Source organism: Eleutherodactylus coqui, chromosome 1 (assembly GCF_035609145.1).
Source record: "Eleutherodactylus coqui strain aEleCoq1 chromosome 1, aEleCoq1.hap1, whole genome shotgun sequence".
NCBI lineage: Eukaryota > Metazoa > Chordata > Amphibia > Anura > Eleutherodactylidae > Eleutherodactylus > Eleutherodactylus coqui.
This window is the reverse complement of record NC_089837.1, coordinates 521,603,249-521,620,737: the sequence shown is the minus strand read 5'-3', so window position 1 is coordinate 521,620,737 and position 17,489 is coordinate 521,603,249. Positions and strand designations below refer to the sequence as shown.

General features: G+C 46.5%; 1 protein-coding gene across 4 annotated transcripts in view; it reads left to right on the top strand.

Moving 5' to 3' along the window:
• Positions 1 to 17,489, top strand: part of PAK1 (p21 (RAC1) activated kinase 1) — a 120,913-nt gene that overhangs the window by 41,081 nt on the left and 62,343 nt on the right. Inside the window, exon 1 of one of the 4 annotated variants that reach the window (XM_066588265.1) lies at positions 11,779 to 11,938. The exons of 2 other annotated variants lie outside the window; for them this stretch is intronic. The gene's annotated coding sequence lies outside the window, so the exon portion shown is untranslated. One more of the 4 variants, XM_066588267.1, reaches the window with a different exon arrangement.

Genomic DNA, 17,489 nt, shown 5'->3' with positions numbered 1-17,489 from the left:
TGCCCCCTATGTACAAGAATATAACTACTATAATACTGCCCCCTATGTACAAGAATATAACTACTATAATACTGCCTCCTATGTACAAGAATGTAACTACTATAATACTGCCCCTATGTACAAGAATATAACTACTATAATACTGCCCCCTATGTACAAGAATATAACTACTATAATACTGCCCCCTATGTACAAGAATATAACTACTATAATACTGCCTCCTATGTACAAGAATATAACTACTATAATACTGCCCCCTATGTACAAGAATATAACTACTATAATACTGCCCCCTATGTACAAGAATATAACTACTATAATACTGCTCCCTATGTACAAGAATATAACTACTATAATACTGCTCCCTATGTACAAGAATATAACTACTATAATACTGCCCCCCTATGTACAAGAATATAACTACTATAATACTGCCCGCTATGTACAAGAATACATATATCTGGTATCATACATTGCCCATGCGGTGGGGTTAGTCCTTACTCGGTGGTGTTTGGCATGTACTGACTGCTCACAGACCCCACTTATGAATATTTATGTCTGCATTCTGCAGATTTCATCTGATTGTTCCCAGGAGAGAAACACTTAGTCCATCAGCTGCTGCAGGGCTGCACAACGATCTTTGGTCGCCGACCCCTATCAGGGTCGATGTTGTAGCCCAGGCCTAATAATCCAGACTCTCGGACCGCCTGCATAAGGACTCGCACTTCTTCATTTTTACATTGACTTTGATTTACTTTTGGTTGTAAACAGTCTGAGAGGAGAATGCTGGTAGAATATAATTAGCTGCAGGGAACAGACTGCGGTATATTCTTATACGTGGAGGTGTGAGGTGCGTCCTCCGCACAGCTGTCCTGTCAGGCCGGCTTACCTTGTATATATAAATCTATTTATTTTAAAGGGCCAGTACGCTGTTATTGAGCCGTTTTTTATGAGCAGCTTTATAAGGATTCATGACTGTGCGGCTGGACCTTCACCGATGCCCATCCTCCATGCTCCCACGTCTCTGGTGAGCAAGGCTGTTGCAGGGACAAACACAGAAAAGAGAGAAAAGATCAGAATGGGACCCTATTATGACGCTGGGCCATGTACCATACACTGCAGAAGGAAAGGATTCACACCCTTCACTTTTTTACATTTTGTTGTGATGTGGCCTTGTGCACTCAGTACCCCATAATAACAAAGTGACAGCAGAATGGTAGAAATCTTTGGACAGTTTTTAAAAATGAACTACTACCATTGTGCATTGACATAAGTATTCACACCCCGTACTCAGGACTTTGTTGAAGCTGCTTTGGCAGCGACTAAAACCTCCAGTCTTCTTGGAGATGATGCCACAAGGTTTGCACGCTAGTATTTGGGGATTTTTGGCCCTCAGTCAAGTTGGATGGGGGCCGTCTGTGGACGCCATTTTCAGGTCTCCAGAGATGTTTGATTGGGTATAAATCCGGGCTCTGGCCGGGCCACTCAACGACATCATAGAGTTGATCCTAAGCCCCTCCTGCATTGTCTTGGCTGGGTTCTTAGGGTCATTGTCTTGTTGGAAGGTGACCCTTCTCCCCACTCTGAGGTCCCTTGCGCTCTGGATCAGGTTTTCATCATCTCTGTATTTAATCACCCCTGACCGGTCTCCACTCCCCCAGCATGATGCTCCACCACCAGGCTTCACTGTAGGGATGGTATTGAGCCGGTAATGAGTGGTGCCTGGTTTCCATCCACCCTGACCGGTCTCCCCTCACCCAGCATGATGCTCCACCACCAGGCTTCACTGTAGGGATGGTATTGGGCCGGTAATGAGTGGTGCCTGGTTTCCATCCACCCTGACCGGTCTCCCCTCCCTCAGCATGATGCTCCACCACCAGGCTTCACTGTAGGGATGGTATTGGGCCAGTGATAAGCCGTGCCTGGTTTCGATCCACCCTAACCGGTCTCCTCTCCCCTAGCATGCTGCTCCACCACCAGGCTTCACTGTAGGGATCGTATTGGGCTGGTTATGAGCAGCGGCTGGTTTCCATCCACCCTGACCGGTCTCCCCTCCCTCAGCATGATGCTCCACCACCAGGTTTCACTGTAGGGATTGTATTGGGCTGGTTATGAGCAGCGCCTGGTTTCCATCCACCCTGACCGGTCTCCCCTCCCCCCAGCATGATGCTCCACCACCAGGCTTCACTGTAGGGATGCTATTGGGCAGGTGATGAGCGGCGCCTGGTTTCCATCCACTCTGACCGGTCTCCTCTCCCTCAGCATGATGCTCCACCACCAGGCTTCACTGTAGGGATGGTATTGGGCAGGTGATGAGCGGCGCCTGGTTTACATCCACTCTGACCGGTCTCCCCTCCCTCAGCATAATGCTCCACCACCAGGCTTCACTGTAGGGATGGTATTGGGCCGGTGATGAGCGGCGCCTGGTTTCCATCCATCCTGACCGGTCTTCTCTCCCCCAGCATACTGCTTCACCACCAGACTTCACTGTAGGAATGGTATTGGGCCGGTGATGAGCGGCGCCTGGTTTCCTCCAGAAAGAACACTTAGAATTGAGGCCAAAAAGTTCCATCTTGGTGTCATCACAGCAGATAATCTTGTTTCTCGCAGTCTGGGGGTCTTTTAGGGTCTTTTTGGTAACTTCAGGCAGCTTTCATGTGTATTTTACTGAGAAGAGGCTTCTTTCTGGCCGCTCCACCATAAAGCCGGGATTGCTGGAGGCTTGCAGTGATCGTCGATCTTCTGGAAGTTTCTCCCATCTGCACACAGGATCTATGGAGCTCAGACAGAGTGACCGTTGGGTTCCTGGTCTCCTCTCTTACCAAGACCCTTCTCCCCCTTAGTCTGGTGGGTCGCTGGCTCTAGGAAGAGTCCTGGTTGTTGCTCTTCCATGTAAGACTTATGGAGGCTGCTGGACTCTTGGGAACTTGCAGTTCAGCTGAAATGTTGTTGTAGCTTCTCCAGATCTGTGCCTCCACACAATCCAGTCTGTGAGCTCTACGGGTAGTTCTGTCCTCCTCATGACTTGGTTTTGGCTCTGATATGTATTGTGAGCTGTGAAACCTTATATAGATGGGGGTATTTTAAAATTGTGTCCAATGAACTGAATTTAGTATAAGTGTCTCCAATCAAGGTGCAGAAGCATCTCAAGTATGATCAAAAGAAATGGGCTGGCCCAAGTGCTACATCTGAAGTGTCATACCAAAGGCTGTGTCAACACAAAATGTGAGTTTTTCATTCTTTAAAAATGTACAAAGATTTCTACCATTCTGTAGTGACTTTGTCATTATGGGGTACTGAGTGCAGAATGACGGGGGAAACTCGGATGCTTCTTTTAATTTGCACAGGACCCAACATAACAAAATGTAAAGAAAGTGAAAAGATCTGAAGACTCTCCAGATGCATAGTAGTGGCTCTTCTCTGAAGTGAACTTCCTCCGCAGTATGTGTAATTTGACGAGGGGTCACCAACTTTAGCACATGGCTGTGAATGAACACTTCCAAGCCCACCTAGCTACTTGTAAGTCGGGTAAATGTATCAGAATGGCTTTACTACCACCTGAATAGTCACTGGGTAGGGCAAACCTGAGCAGCGGTTGTTGCATGTAAACACGGACACCAATGAGATTTCCCTCACTAGTTGCTTCTTTTCAGCTCACCTAAAAATAGTCGCTGGTTCATTGATGATCATCTCGTGTAAACGGGTAATCCCACGACTGGCCAAGAAGTTTGCAGGGAGGTGTGTGCGAGTTCCGGAAAACATAATTACCTGCGAATAGTCCGTGACTGAACAGTCCCTGCCGGTCTTTGGAGGAGCGCAGCAGGGAGTATTTTCTCGAAGACCGCGCATGCGAATTTATGTGCGTTCAGTGCACTTGGCGAGTAAAGAGTCTGCGTTGGGGAGGGGCTGAAATGTCATAAAAAGAACCTTACAGCCGCTAACTAGTTCATGAACAGCAGTCCGGGTATACTGTGGATTTTCTGTCCGGATTCGCGTGTGCAGCGCCCGCAGTAGCAGCAGAGTGGATTAGGTTTTTACAAACTTCATCTACATCCTGCATAAAAAAAAGATTGGCGCAGAAATTGACAAGCGGTGAGGATTTTAAAGTCACGGCATGTTAATTTAGGTGGTGGATTTTCATCAACATGCATGAAGCCGGCTTCACATGGGCTTTAGCGTATTTACGCACACATGTGCGCTGCGTATTTGTGCGATGGGCCTCGGGTTTCTGCAGGCATCTGGGCGTATTTTACTGTGTTGGTCTTTTACACCAAAGCGCTGCGTCACAACACGGACCGGAGGGACAGAAAGGGGTGTTATGAGCTCAGATAGTCCATGTATGGTGGCAAGAAGAATTTAGGCTGACACTGCTGACTGTTACGGTGGTTTCACATGGGTGAGAGAATCATGCGATTTTTGCGCAATGCGAGAGTCCGTAGAACAGCAGATTATGAAACTAATGATTTACAAAAGTTTTCTTCCCGTCTGCGATGTTTTCACTGATGCGCTGCTGTGAGAGCAAAAAATAGCGGCACGCTCTATCTTTCTGCGATTTTCTTTTTTATCTCCCATGTTTCCCAATGGAGCCTCCGTTTTATCGCATCGCACAAACAAATGCAATGTGGTTGTAACATTAGAAAATCGCCTTGCTTAAAAAATCGTGACAAAATCACACAAGAAAGTCGCGATGATTTTGCGGGAAAAAAGATGCAAATTTTTCGCTGCAAAATCGCGATCTCCCGTGTGGAACTAGCCTAAGCTGGGTGGATATGTGCTGCAGAATCCACGGGCGGCATCAGCTAATCTGCAGCAAATACCGCCCGTTACTCCCTATAGAGAGCCGCTGCTTCCTACAATCAATTGTGATTTTCGCTTACGGAGGAAATATCGCAGCATGCTCCATTTTCATGCAGGCTCTGCACGGACGGCTTCCATTGAAGTCAACCCACGGCCCGTCTGCAACGAACATTGCACACCAGTCACAGATTCCACTTCATCACCCGGCAATGGAAAAAAAAATATTTAAAAATCTGTACTGCGCATGTGCAACGGCGAGCCGCCGGGTCCATCCGCAGTACAGAAAAGACGGCGCCAAAGCATGTACGCACGATACCGCTGCTGACAGAGCCGGATTCTGCTGAGGGATTCTGCATACAGACTGCGGCTCTGCCGTGTGCGGGCGGCCTTAGTCTTGGGTCTTGTTCATTAACCCCTTAGTGATTGCCTATTTTGGGTTTAAGGACAGGACAATTTCTTTTGGCTTTTCAGCTACACATTTCCAAGGTTACAATTCTTTTAGTCTTCCGTCGACGCGGCCGTGGGAGGCTTGTTTTTTGCGTGGCGAGCCGTAGTTTTCATCAGTACAATTTTCGGGTACATATAATGTATAACTTTTAGGAATTCGTTTTTTGGAGGGCAAAGAGAAAACACCTCAGTTCTACCATTGTGGTTTTTGTTTGTTTTTCCACAGTGTCAAGGCGGAATCAGACGAACGTATATCGGCTCGGTTTTCACGCCGAGCCGATATACGTCATCCTCATCTGCGGGGGTGGGGGAGGATGGAAGAGCCAGGAGCAGGAACTGAGCTCCCGCCCCCTCTCTGCCTCCTCTCCGCCCCTCTGCACTATTTGCAATGAAAGGAGGTGGGACAGGGGCGGGGCTAAATTACAAGAATTATGGCACAGGTTGTTCTGGATACGATGATACCAAACGTGTTGTTTTTTTATTTTTTTTGTTTTTTATACAAGCTGGTTTGTTTTTTGTTCGTTTTTAACGTTTTTTTTTTTTTTTTTTTTTTTAATACCATTTTTTTAATTAAATTTTCTTATGCCCCTGTAGGGCACTTGAACCATAAAAGCTATGATCACTATGATAATGCACTGCAGTACCTATGCACTGCAATACCTTATCGCTTACAATAACGATCTTAGGCCATGGCAGACTAGGACACCACTGTCTGGCGTTTGGTTGCAATGGCGACCCTCCACAAGTACATGACGTCACAGAGGAAGAGTGATCCCTCTGTGAACCCTTTATGTGCTGCTATGTACATTGATCATGGCAGGTATCGATCCCTGCTGTTGAAGCAGGAGGTCGGCTATTAGTCACATCTGACTCCCTCTTGGGATGGTGCAGATTCACTTTTAAGCGTGCTCCATCTACGGGACGTAAGTTTACGTCCTGTTGCGTTAAGGGGTTAAATGGCTTGTACCAGGATTCATTTATTACCTTTTCACAGGAAAGGTGTTAAACCCTGATTGGTGGAGGTCTGCTGAGAACCCCACCAATGCTTCCTCCTCACTGCAGGCTCGCTGCACCCCCCACATAGGAGCGACAGCCGTTGGGATGGCGGTTGGGCATTTATATGCCTGACAGCTGTTCCGCGTAAAGGTACCTTAAAGGGGTTGTTCCATGCCTTAAAATTGCTTTGCAATCACTCTGTCCTTCCTGGTTGCTGCTGACCAGGTCATGTGACTGCTGCACCCAATCACTGGCTATAGACGATCACTGCTGTAGACCAATGATTGGCTGTAGCAGTCACATGTCCTGGTCAGCAGCAAGCAGGAAGGACAAAGTGATTGCAACTTCTTTAAGCAATGTCTAGAGAGTCCCAGAGCAGTCAGTGAGCTGACCGGGAAAAGTGTTGCCGCCTTAAAAGTAGTGGGCTGAGATAGTCTAGTCATGGAAATGAAGGGTGAGCCTATAGCGGGTGCAGAGGGTGTAGTTGTGAAGGACCTGGAGCCTTGGGATCCCGTAATGTCTCTCTTCTCCCTATAAGAAGACATCAGAATGAAGCATTATAGATAGGGGGCCCTGTTCCAGATTTTGCATTGGGTCAAGCAGCTTAACCCCTTAAGGACCAAGCTGTTTTGTACCTTAAGGACCAGACACTTTTTAGGGATTTTACCCATGTGGCGGTTTTACTGCTCTATTTTTTTTCCTTTAGCTACCAAAATTATTTTTGCAGTGTTTTTTTTTCCGTGACATATAGGACTATTTTTTTAATATCTTTTTCACTGACTTTTTTTTTCCGTTTTTTAGTTTTATTGGGGGTAAAAGGCTAAAAAAAATTGTTTTTTTTAACATTTATATATTTTTTTTTAATTATTTTTTTATTTACACTAAAATAAAGTATGGGAACGGGTTCCTCTATTTGTTTCGGACGTTTTGATATGTAGTATGTATGGTTTTGGTTTACAGGGCGCATACGGCGATGGTTTTTGTTGGCGTCTGCTTTGTGTTATTCTCTTTCTTTTGTATGTATTGTTGTTTTATTCTGTTATTTTGTTTTACTTATTTATGTAATTGTGTTTTTTACCATCTATGTCCCCCATGACGTCATATAAGACCTCTGGGGGACATTCACACATTTTTTTTTCTTTATTTGACACTTTCCCACTGTAGCTGGGGCGTCCATATGAGCCCTAGTTATAGGGGAAAGCAACCCCTGTGGTGACATTAGTCACCTGCAGAGCTGCCAGGGTCTAAGTCTGACCCTCCAGCTCTGCAGTAGCAGGGAATCCCGGGAGATCACATGACCCCACGGAGGCTCCCGTAGTAAAAGTACATCTTACTTTCACTTTCCCCATACAGTGCTCATATTGGGGAAGCAGAAGGCAGGAAGGGTTAAAAACCGCTCCTGCCTTCTGTTCCGGGTTATCAGCTGTCACGAACAGCTGATAACCCGTTCCTGTCTCTGACTGATTTAGACTTAGCAGGAGACTTAGAGCACCGCCATAATTTTACTATCGGCGGTGCTCTAAGCCCAGGACCAGCCGCTGTAAATTTACTGTGGCTGGCCCTAAACGGGTTAAAGTTACGCCTCTGTAGAAGTGGGCAGCTTGCAGTGCTCTCCGCGAGCTGTCACTGAGCTGGCGGCGGTCCGTTCTGGGGAGTCTTATGGAGCTGTGAAGATGTGAGTCTGGAAGGGAACCGAGGTAGTTGGGTGGTACCAGACTCATACCAGGGGGAGGACGCAGCAGCGGTTATCCAGGCAACGCCCGCTGGGATACACGGGGATCAGAGCGGGGGCACAGCTCTCATTGAAATCAATGGGAGCCCAGTCTGCAGTTACTGGCACCAGGCGCTAAACGGGGGTCAGAGTAGTGCTTCTGCTCTGACCCCGATGTATTCTGTCGGGTGCTGCTTTGATAACCCCATTAAGCAGGGGTGGGGTGAGCCATAAACCTAGGAGGACTAGTGATACATCTGTAGCGGGATGTTGGCTGCCCTGAGGCCTGTAGTGTGCAATGGTGGGAAGATCCCAGGAACGGGAAAAAGGGAGATGCGACCGCCCAGATCGAACTAGTCAGAGCTGCCATTCAGGAACCACGAAAAGCTGGACAACAACACGTGTTGGGGCTGTAATGGTTGCCATATTGGTTGTCACTCAGCTTTCCCAGAACAGCTATGGCTAAGAAATAGCACCCTGGACAGGGGAGGACGAGTCAAGGACGTCTACTTCTTGGGGTTCTTGGTCTTGAGATGATCAGGACTTCGCTGAGCTGCTTATTATTCAAATGAGACGGAAACATGTAATTCCGAAAGACGTCAGGACTGGCGAATCCGAGCGGGGAATATATTTACATATAAAGAAGCGACGACCTTCATAGGATATAAAGTGAAGATCCGAAGACAGAGAGCAAGAGGAGATATTTACATATTGACATACATTAACCTATGGGGAGGGTATCTAAGCCAGTGTGATACTGTCTGGTAGGCTGATCTATCTGAGTCTATCACCGGTGATACTGTCTGCTGAGCCCCTTGTATCTAAGCCACTTCTCACAGAATACAAATCACCAGTCTCCATGGGACGGCTCTCTTCAAAACCTAAACCCCGAACATGAAGCAGCTGCCATATTGTCCAACGGGGTAAAAAGCCGCCCTGCGGGGAATGGGGGGTGGGGGGGAGTCCTAATTGTGGAGAGATTTATAGGGGCGGCTGAATGGAGGGCTTCAAAGGAGATTAAGAAAGGTGAAGATGTCAGGAAGAGACTTCAGAAGTCCCATATCATTATTACAGCAGAGCGTGATCTAAGAACCGTATGAAGCCTTGTGTATCAGAGAACAAACACCGTAGCACACCCCATACAGACATATGTACATAAAGAAAAGGGCTATGTACATAGGGGGCAGTATTATAGTAGTTATATTCTAGTACATAGGGGGCAGTATTATAGTAGTTATATTCTAGTACATAGGGGGCAGTATTATAGTAGTTATATTCTTGTACATAGGACGCAGTATTATAGTAGTTATAGTCTTGTACATAGGGGGCAGTATTATAGTAGTTATATTCTTGTATATAGGGAGCAGTATTATAGTAGTTATATTCTTGTACATAGGGGGCAGTATTATAGTAGTTATATTCTTGTACATAGGGGGCAGTATTATAGTAGTTGTATTCTTGTACATAGGAGGCAGTATTATAGTAGTTGTATTCTTGTACATAGGAGGCAGTATTATAGTAGTTATATTCTTGTACATAGGGGGCAGTATTATAGTAGTTATATTCTTGTACATAGGGGGCAGTATTATAGTAGTTATATTCTTGTACATAGGGGGCAGTATTATAGTAGTTTTATTCTTGTACATTGGAGGCAGTATTATAGTAGTTATATTCTTGTACATTGGAGGCAGTATTATAGTAGTTATATTCTTGTACATAGGGGGCAGTATTATAGTAGTTGTATTCTTGTACATAGGAGGCAGTATTATAGTAGTTATATTCTTGTACATAGGAGGCAGTATTATAGTAGTTATATTCTTGTATATAGGAGGCAGTATTATAGTAGTTATATTCTTGTACATAGGGGGCAGTATTATAGTAGTTATATTCTTGTACATAGGAGGCAGTATTATAGTAGTTATATTCTTGTACATAGGGGGCAGTATTATAGTAGTTATATTCTTGTACATAGGGGGCAGTATTATAGTAGTTATATTCTTGTACATAGGGGGCAGTATTATAGTAGTTATATTCTTGTACATAGGGGGCAGTATTATAGTAGTTGTATTCTTGTACATAGGAGGCAGTATTATAGTAGTTGTATTCTTGTACATAGGAGGCAGTATTATAGTAGTTATATTCTTGTATATAGGAGGCAGTATTATAGTAGTTATATTCTTGTACATAGGGGGCAGTATTATAGTAGTTATATTCTTGTATATAGGGAGCAGTATTATAGTAGTTATATTCTTGTACATAGGGGGCAGTATTATAGTAGTTATATTCTTGTACATAGGGAGCAGTATTATAGTAGTTATATTCTTGTACATAGGGGGCAGTATTATAGCAGTTATATTCTTGTACATAGGGAGCAGTATTATAGTAGTTTTATTCTTGTACATTGGAGGCAGTATTATAGTAGTTATATTCTTGTACATAGGAGGCAGTATTATAGTAGTTATATTCTTGAACATAGAGGGCAGTATTATAGTAGTTATATTCTTGTACATAGGGGGCAGTATTATAGTAGTTATATTCTTGTACGTAGGGGTCAGTATTATAGTAGTTATATTCTTGTACATTGGAGGCAGTATTATAGTAGTTATATTCTTGTACATAGGGGGCAGTATTATAGTAGTTGTATTCTTGTACATAGGAGCAGTATTATAGTAGTTATATTCTTGTACATAGGGGGCAGTATTATAGTAGTTATATTCTTGTACATAGGTGGCAGTATTATAGTAGTTAGATTCTTGTACATAGGGGGCAGTATTATAGTGTTATATTCTTGTACATAGGGAGCAGTATTATAGTCGTTATATTCTTGTACATAGGGGGCAGTATTATAGTGTTATATTCTTGTACATAGGGGGGCAGTATTATAGTAGTTATATTCTTGTATATAGGGGAGAGTAATATAATTACTTATAATAATCATAGCAGAAAGTTCCTCCTAAGGCCTTATGCATACAGCAGGTCTCTGCGTACTTGTAGTCTTCTTTGCCGGCATCTGCGTGGACCTGTCTTCTGCCAGTTCCTCTGTACTGTGGATGGTCCGCACGGCTCGCTGTTGGACATGTGCAATACAGATTTTTTTAAACTACTGGTTTTCCCGTGGAATCTGCAGCCCGTCTGCAACTGTAGACGGGCCACGGGTTAGACAGCTTTCATTGACTGTTATGGAAGCTGTCCATGCTGGTACCACAGAAAAATGGAGCATGCTTGTGTGCATGAAGAATCATTGTTCTATAGCATGCTACGGAGTGTTATTTGCTGCGGACACCTCTCCGGATTCCGCAGCAAATATCTGTCCGTTTGCATGAGCCCTAAGTTAAGTAGAAGTTGACATTTTTTAGGCATTGATTGGCCAATAGAAAAATAAACAGCAAATACTTAAAATCGTAAACGATTATTATTGTACATTGAGTAATGAAACAATTTATTCAAAACACTAGGACTCTCCCCTAATGGCAGTACAACACGGCAGCTTCAGAGTCTTTTACATATAAGTGTTCTAAAATTACCAGTAATTCTTTACCAAGCATGAAATGGTTAATAAGAGGTTCTGGTCACACACTTGGTCGCTCCTTTTACAAATCTGGTAGGTCACGTGGTGTCACTGAGGGTGGGGCTTATATGTAGTCAATGAAAAAAGGGCGGTGGTTCTGACCTGGTTTGGGTGTAGTGGGCGGTGCTTGGCTGGCCACTCTGCTGAACATGTGGAGGTTAGACCAGAGTGGGCGGTGTTAGGAGGCGTGGCTGTAGCTGGAGATGCTGTGGATTGGGTGTAACGTGCGGTGGGTGTGGCCTTGGCTCGGCAGTGGAGTGTGAGCGGTCAGTGTATGGAGGTGTGCGGGCTGGTCTGACTGCTCGTCGGGATCGTGTGACTGCAGAGTCCGCTGCTGCCGATGCTGTAAGAAGGAAGGCGGCTGAGCGGCGATCACGTGTGCAGAGAGGAGCTGCTGCCGGGAGCGGACACCTGGACAGGTAGAGTCACGTGGCTGCAGGCTGACACCTGAGCGCTGCCCGATGTATCACCGCTGACAGCCGATCAAAGGTAGAATCCTAGACTGGCAGAGCTGCAAGGGACCTCCAGGGTCATCGGCTCCAACCAGTGCAGCAGTACGATGTGTGCCGAGCGGAGCCGGACCGTACAGAGAGAGAGGCGGACAGCACAGTGTTAAGTGGTTGGACTGTATATACCACCACCACCACCACTCTGCTGACTGTATATACTGCATATTCCACTACTGACTGTATATACCATTACCCTGTGCACTGTATATACTGTATATTCCACTACTCTGCTGACTGTATATACTGTATATACCACTGCCCCATGGACTGTATATACTGTATATAACACTCTCTGGTGGACTATATATACTGTATATATCACTGCCTTGTGCACGGTATATTCCACTACTCTGCTGACTGTATATACCACTGCCCCATGGACTGTATATACTGTATATACCACTCTCTGGTGGACTATATATACTGTATATATCACTGCCTGGTGCACTGTATATATCATTACTCTGCTGACTGTATATACTGTATATGCCACTGCCTGGTGGACTGTATAAACCACTAACCTGTGGACTGTATATACCACTGCTATGCTGACTGTATATACCACTGCCCCATGGACTGTATATACCACTCTCTGGTGGACTATATATACTGTATATATCACTGCCTTGTGCACTGTATATATCATTACTCTGCTGACTGTATATACTGTATATGCCACTGCCTGGTGGACTGTATATACCACTACCCTGCTGACTGTATATACCACTGCCCTGTGGACTGAATATACTGTATATACCACTGCCCTGTGGACTGAATATACTGTATATACCACTGCCCTGTGGACTGAATATACTGTATATACCACTGCCCCGTGGACTGAATATACTGTATATACCACTGCCCCGTGGACTGAATAGACTGTGTATACCACTGCCCCGTGGACTGAATAGACTGTGTATACCACTGCCCCGTGGACTGAATAGACTGTGTATACCACTGCCCCGTGGACTGAATAGACTGTGTATACCACTGCCCCGTGGACTGAATAGACTGTGTATACCACTGCCCCGTGGACTGAATAGACTGTGTATACCACTGCCCCGTGGACTGAATAGACTGTGTATACCACTGCCCCGTGGACTGAATAGACTGTGTATACCACTGCCCCGTGGACTGAATAGACTGTGTATACCACTGCCCCGTGGACTGAATAGACTGTGTATACCACTGCCCCGTGGACTGAATAGACTGTGTATACCACTGCCCCGTGGACTGAATAGACTGTGTATACCACTGCCCCGTGGACTGAATAGACTGTGTATACCACTGCCCCGTGGACTGAATAGACTGTGTATACCACTGCCCCGTGGACTGAATAGACTGTGTATACCACTGCCCCGTGGACTGAATAGACTGTGTATACCACTGCCCCGTGGACTGAATAGACTGTGTATACCACTGCCCCGTGGACTGAATAGACTGTGTATACCACTGCCCCGTGGACTGAATAGACTGTGTATACCACTGCCCCGTGGACTGAATAGACTGTGTATACCACTGCCCCGTGGACTGAATAGACTGTGTATACCACTGCCCCGTGGACTGAATAGACTGTGTATACCACTGCCCCGTGGACTGAATAGACTGTGTATACCACTGCCCCGTGGACTGAATAGACTGTGTATACCACTGCCCCGTGGACTGAATAGACTGTGTATACCACTGCCCCGTGGACTGAATAGACTGTGTATACCACTGCCCCGTGGACTGAATAGACTGTGTATACCACTGCCCCGTGGACTGAATAGACTGTGTATACCACTGCCCCGTGGACTGAATAGACTGTGTATACCACTGCCCCGTGGACTGAATAGACTGTGTATACCACTGCCCCGTGGACTGTATAGACTGTGTATACCACTGCCCCGTGGACTGTATATACCACTACTCTGCGGACTGTATATACCACTACTCTGCGGACTGTATATACCACTACCTGGTGGACTGTATATACTGTATATATCCTTACTCTGCTGACTGTATATACCACTGCCCTGTGGACTGTATATACTGTATTTATCACTGCCCCGCGGACTGTATATACCACTACTCTGTGGACTGTATATACCACTACCCGGTGGACTGTATATACTGTTTATCATTCTGCTGACTGTATATATTGTTGCCCCGCTGACTGAATATACTGTATATATTGTTGCCCCGCTGACTGAATATACTGTATATACCGTTGCCCCGCGGACTGTATATACCGTTGCCCCGCGGACTGTACCGTATATATCGGTGCCCCGTGGACTGTATATATCGCTGCCCCGCGGACTGAATATACTGTATATATCGCTGCCCCGCGGACTGAATATACTGTATATATCGCTGCCCCGCGGACTGAATATACTGTATATATCGCTGCCCCGCGGACTGAATATACCGCTGCCCCGCGGGCTGAATATACTGTGTATATACCGCTGCCCCGCGGGCTGAATATACTGTGTATATACCGCTGCCCCGCGGGCTGAATATACTGTGTATATACCGCTGCCCCGCGGGCTGAATATACTGTGTATATACCGCTGCCCCGCGGGCTGAATATACTGTGTATATACCGCTGCCCCGCGGGCTGAATATACTGTGTATATACCGCTGCCCCGCGGGCTGTATAGACCTCTGCCCCTGCAGACCGTATATAGACTATATAGACTACTACCCGGTGGGTAGTAGTACTATATTCTGTAGATATTCTGTATAATGAGGAGCTTTCTATGCAGGGGTTAATCGTTGTGTATACTATATGGACTGCTACAGACTTCACTTAAGGACTATTCTGTGGACTCCATGTCCAACACGTAGGGACTGTGTATAGTATATAGGACATGTACACTGTATAGTATGTTTACATGCTGTATATGTTGCCTTTTTGTCTTCTATGCTATAAGTATTGGTGCGATATATTTGTGTATATGCCAGTTCCCTCACAGTGCTCACACAAAGGAAAGAGCCAAAAGCCCAGTTGGGGACGGCCCTTTCTGGATGAAGGTTGATCACCGGGTCCCAATAACTGCCTTGCATTCAGTCACCCGCTTTGCCACATGGAATGTCCTTACTCTGAACGGGACTGGCTTCCAGGTGGCACTCATCCACGAACTGGCTAGATATAACATCACTGTGGCCGGCATCACCGAAGCTCGTCTACTGCAGCACGACCAGCGCGAGGTTGATGGCGCCACCATATTACACTCCGGTGGCTCCGACCACACCAGGGAGTGGCACTGAACCTTCACCCTCCCATAAATCAGTCCATGGAAATGTGGCATCCGATCTCTCCGCGTCTGCTGTACGCCAGGTTTGTTCATTGTCACAGTCACATGTCCATCATTGACTCAAATGCACCAACTGAAGAACACACAGCTGCCGACAAAGATGCCTTTTAGGACCAGCTCACCGCCACCCTACAGTCTGTCCCCCTGTACGATGTACTCCTAGTGCTCGGCAACCTGAATGCAGACCCAGGTCCTCGGACTCCTGGCTATGAAGACGTCATTGGACCCTTTGACGAAGGACCAACCAACGACAATTCACACCGGATGCTGTCATAATGGGCCTCACAGTGGTGGGCTCCTGGTTCCAGAGACGTAGCCTCCATAGGTTTATCTGGATATCCAACGATGGACATATGAAAAAGGAGCTGGACCATATACTCATTCGTCATCGCAATTCTGTCATATCGTGTTGAGTCTACCGCGGGGCAGAAGCTCCAGCAAACACAGACTGCCATTTGCTTGTTGCCGAAATAGCAATTCCCCTCTGTCCGTCCCATAAGACCAGATCACAGCCTTCATTAAACGTTGGCACCCTGAGGGAAAATCCAGCACTCCAATGTCAATACAATATCGCAATCGAAAACCGGTTCCACGCTCTGGGCAATCTCCCAGATGAACCAGAGACAGCTTGGAATGTCACAAGAGACGCTATCCGTGAAGCCACAAAGACCGTTCTCGGAGACCGGCGTCCCTGTAGGCAGCCCTGGCTAACGGACGACACTACGCAGGTCCTTGAAGCGAAGGCAAAAGCCCATCTTAAGAACAATCAGGTGGAATGTAAGAGGCTGAAGGGCGTGTTCCAGGTAAAGCCCAAGAAAGACAGGGAGCGATACTATAATGCTCTGGCTGATGAAGCTGAGGAGGGTCTGAAGTCAAACAATTTAAGAGCAGCATACAAAGCAGTCACCAGAATCTGAGGGTCCACAGGGACCAGCCGGCATACACCAATCCACAAATCTGATGGCAGCCCTTGTACCAACCATGACGAGACTCTTCAACACTGGCATGAACATTTGTCATCCGCCATAAACCATCCACCAGCTAATCCGGGCGATGACCTCGCATCCGTTGCTATGGACGACCATTCTGTGCCTACGGTTGCTCCATCACGGGAAGAGGTCCGCTTGGCTCACATGGCATTCCACCTGAACTGCTGAAATGTGCAATCGAGCTGATAAGCACTGCTTTACATTCACTATTTCTGCGCGTCTAGTCTTGTGGGAACGTCCCCGTCGAATGAAAGGAGGGCATCATCCTCGCCCTGTATAAGGGGAAGGGCCCATAAACTGTATGCACTAGCTACAGGCCAATAACGCCCCTTTCGGTTCCCGGCAAGGTCTTCGCGCACGTCCTACTCTCAAAGGTACAACCACTCCTGACCTCCAAGCAGAGACCCCGGCAGTCAGGCTTCACGGCAGGTTGCTCCACCATGGATGCCATACTCGCTCTTAGGCTCCTCTCAGATACACAAAGAATTTAACAAACCGCTCCTTGTCTCGTATGTGGATCTCAAGGCGGTGTTCGACTTGGTCAACAGAGAAGCCCTCTGGAAGGCCATGCGTGGCATCAACGTCCCCACATCCCTTCTAACCCTACTAAAAGACATGCATCAGGGCACATCCGCCAAAGTCCGTATCAACGGTTCAACCTCTGCTAGTTTCGAGACCTTGTCTGGTTTTCGACAAGGTTGTGTCTTGGCTCCTGCACTCTTCTGCAGGGCCATGGACTGGATTCTTCAGCGTCTTGTCCAATGTAATGGGGTTACTCTTCCGGAGTACCACTTCACTGACCTGGACTACGCCAACGATGTCGCACTCTTGGATGTCACATCTAATAACCTGAGACGCTCATTGGAACAGTTTGATTTTGAGGCGTCCTGTCTTGGGCTTCACATCTCCTGGCAAAAAACGGAGCTGCAGAATTTAGAAGCCGGCTCAATTCCTCCGGACATAGACGTAAACGGCCAGAGAGTAGACACTGTTGGTGAGTTCTTGTACATCTGCAACGTTCAGCACACAGATGGGAGGGCTCTTTCGGACATCCTGCAGAGAATAGCGCTGGCAGCCTCGGCAATGAGGTCCCTGGAAAAACTCTGGTGGAGGCAGAACATAACATTCAGGACCAAGATCCGATTCTACCAGACCTGCGTAATGCCAATATTATTG